Genomic DNA, 3,333 nt, shown 5'->3' on the forward strand with positions numbered 1-3,333 from the left:
CTTCTAGTCACCTTTTAGCAGCGTTTATGGCATGTAAATAAGTAACATCATGGAAACGGCATCCCTTGTCCTTTGACCTAGTGACAACATCTCCTCATGTCTGGTCTTGCTAGCATTCTTCCCTCTGCTTTTTCTCAGTTCATACACGAGAGTCTATTACTGGACACATTTAATTCCCAGAAGAAAAAATTAAAACGGCCGTTACGCTCTATGATTTCAAATTGGTGAAAACTTTGGAAGTCTGCTTGGACAGCAAATCTCATGTTTGGGCTACGTTCTAGCTTAAGCTATGTAACCAGATTTTTCTAACTTATAATAGATTCTTTTTTAAAAATTCATTTTACTCAGATAGAGTTAATTTACAATGTTGTGTTAATTTCTGCTGTACAGCAATGCGATTCAGTTGTACATATATATATACACATTCTTTTCCCTATTCTTTTCCATTACGGTTTATCACAGGATAACAAATTCTTATATATTCTGGTTATGCTTGTTAACCAGCTGCTAGCGTCTTTGAAAACACACTAGGATGCAGGAGAGTTATCAAACATGGTTTCTCTCATCTGCACTAACCAGGAGCCAATATGTCTCTTCATGGCTACATCTGAAGCCACTCTACTCTCAAGTGAATCCAAAATTTGACATTTCCCACTCTAAGCTCAGTTTAGTAATTTTCTGTGGATTTGGAATTGCACTGTATGTCTTAATTCACTACGGACATATTTAACATATTAATTTTTCTTTAATTCCAGGATTTTAACATTTATTTTAAAATTAGATGACTCCATGCAAGAACTGTTATACATTTATATAGAAACCACACTTTTGTGGTACTGTCCTTGAAAACGGCATTTTTTTTTTTAGAGTATTTGATAAATACATGTTTCTTGAATGACTGAATAGAGAAGTAATAAATAAAGAAGATCTTGGTACATGTTTAAATAATCGTTATCAGAAAAACCCTTAAATGTTAAATCTGTTTTACATGCGTACATAAAACTCATGAAAAACTATATATACCCTATAATTCTTATCCTTTTGGACAGGGATATATATGTGTGCATATATGTTGTATGTATACTTCTTTGTGTATATACACATATATGTGTATATATGTACAGACACCCATTTATATGTATGTAATCATATATATCATTGTGTATGTTGTTGTTTTATGTACATTCTTATGTGTATAACCTATGTATATCCACACAGGAACGTATGCATTGTATATTTTGCATATCTGCAGACACACGTCATTTTTTCCTTTTAATTTTCCTCCGTGTGGTCACCAGCCACACAAATGATGGAGAGAGCCATTCTCATACGTTCTCAACATTTCACTTAGATTATCAGAAAAATGAGTATTTAAATAGGAGACTATTAACTCAATCGTTTAAGCAGAAAATGTTCCGACAGTCATCCAAAAATAACTTCCCTCATACCACTTTCTTTTTCATTCCAGGAAGCGGGGGTTTGTAGACCATGATGTTTTCCTGGAAATTATGACATTTGCAAATAGGTACCAGTCAGCTGAAAGTTAGCACAAAGACTTACTAGGCTTCTGTAGTTGGCAGTTGACTCACTCAGTATGGACTTTATTTTTCTCACCTATTGTCTCGATTTATTTTAGAAAGAAAGTGAAGGAAAAGGGAAATTTTAGTTAATTAAAAGGACAAGTTTGATTTTTCACACTTGAAACTGCCATAAGAAACAGCATTCACTTACAAAGAGAATAAGAGAGAGGCAAAGGGCACTCATAAAAGCCAATTTTGTATGTTTCAGTGAAGTTTGTTTAACACATGTTTGTTTCCTTCTGTTTTTGATAATCTTTAAAGATAATGTCTGAATGGCTTCTACACTAAGACATAACTAAAAATTAGATTCCATGAAAAAAAAAAAAAGCAAGAATGCTTACATTTGAAATATTAGGTTATTCTCTTTTTAGTTCTTGGTTGGTTGGTTGGTTGGTTGGTTTTCTCTTTCTTAGGGCCCTGGAAAGAAATTGTTCACCCTGGAGCTAATAAATTATCAAAAACAGAGCCTGTCCATTTCTTTTATTCTGGTCATTGAAGGGGTCTGAGTCAGTGTGGCTGCTCTAAGAATGATAGAGTTGGAGCTTTTATTAATTTCATTGTCGAAGTGCTTTCCCAGTAGGCCACCTACAGAACAGTTAACAGAAGGTCCTGAATTGTAGGAGACAGCCAAATGAATTTGGACAGACTCTCATCTGCTCTCCAACTGGACAAGCAGTTAATGGCTGGGGTTTAAAAAAGAAAAAAGTGAAGCTAAAGGGAGACATTTGCTAATAGACAGCCGAACACGTTTAAAGGGGAGAGTTTGTAATTAAATGCCTTTCATTTGTTGTAGAGGGCTAATGTCTCGTGGAGCTTGACTTCAAAATGGGTCACTTCGCCTCATACCAGAAAATATTTCTTCAGCACAAATGTTTAAGGAGATAATACGAATTTCCTGAGACATGCAAAGACTATCCTTCAACACATGGGTGTCAAAAGCATAAACAGTTCACAGTTCATAAACGTGTGAAAATAGAATTGCTCATGCATTTATAGATAATTACAGTATCATATATTTCTACTGATCTTCCCAATGGGCTATCTGAAACAATAAGACATTATTTTTGCTCAGTCTTGGACCCCGATCCAAGGTCATTCTCTTACCAACCCTTTGTTTCCAAGACTGAGAGACCCTCCCACCCCACCCCCAGATCACAAAGAGACTTCTGTGGAGCCCTTTTAAGACTGTTGTATGAACTGTCATCATCTTTGCATGAACACTCATTCTGTAGGCTCCCATGTTGTCAAGCCACAGTACATGAAACAACATGACAGGTTCTGACAAACAATCGTTAAGGAAATGCCTGGGACTTGCTGACTCCTCAACACAAGCAAATATTCAGTTTCAAAGCTTTAACTGACATAAATTAAAATGATGCCTAGTTTTGTTTAAAGTTATAATTACCAGAACAGCTTCTATGATTTAAAGAAAGACGCAATGAACAGCATGGTGACTATCATTAATAGTACTGCACATATACTTGTCATTTGCTTAGAGCGTAGATGTTAGGTGTTCTTATCTCATACACACACACACACACACACACACACACACACACACAAACACGCGCGCGCGCGCATACACGGTAACTATGCGAGGAGATGTTAATTCACTTGTTTCTTATTAAAACAGGAAGTACCATTTAGTCTTTGACTAATCCTTCCTGACAGCTTCTTAACTCCCTGTAACCTGGGAGAGTTCATTGATCCACATTGATATAAGCTCAATCCAGTTGCAGTAGATACCTCTTCT

Source organism: Delphinus delphis, chromosome X (genome assembly GCF_949987515.2).
Source record: "Delphinus delphis chromosome X, mDelDel1.2, whole genome shotgun sequence".
NCBI classification, from domain to species: Eukaryota; Metazoa; Chordata; class Mammalia; order Artiodactyla; family Delphinidae; genus Delphinus; species Delphinus delphis.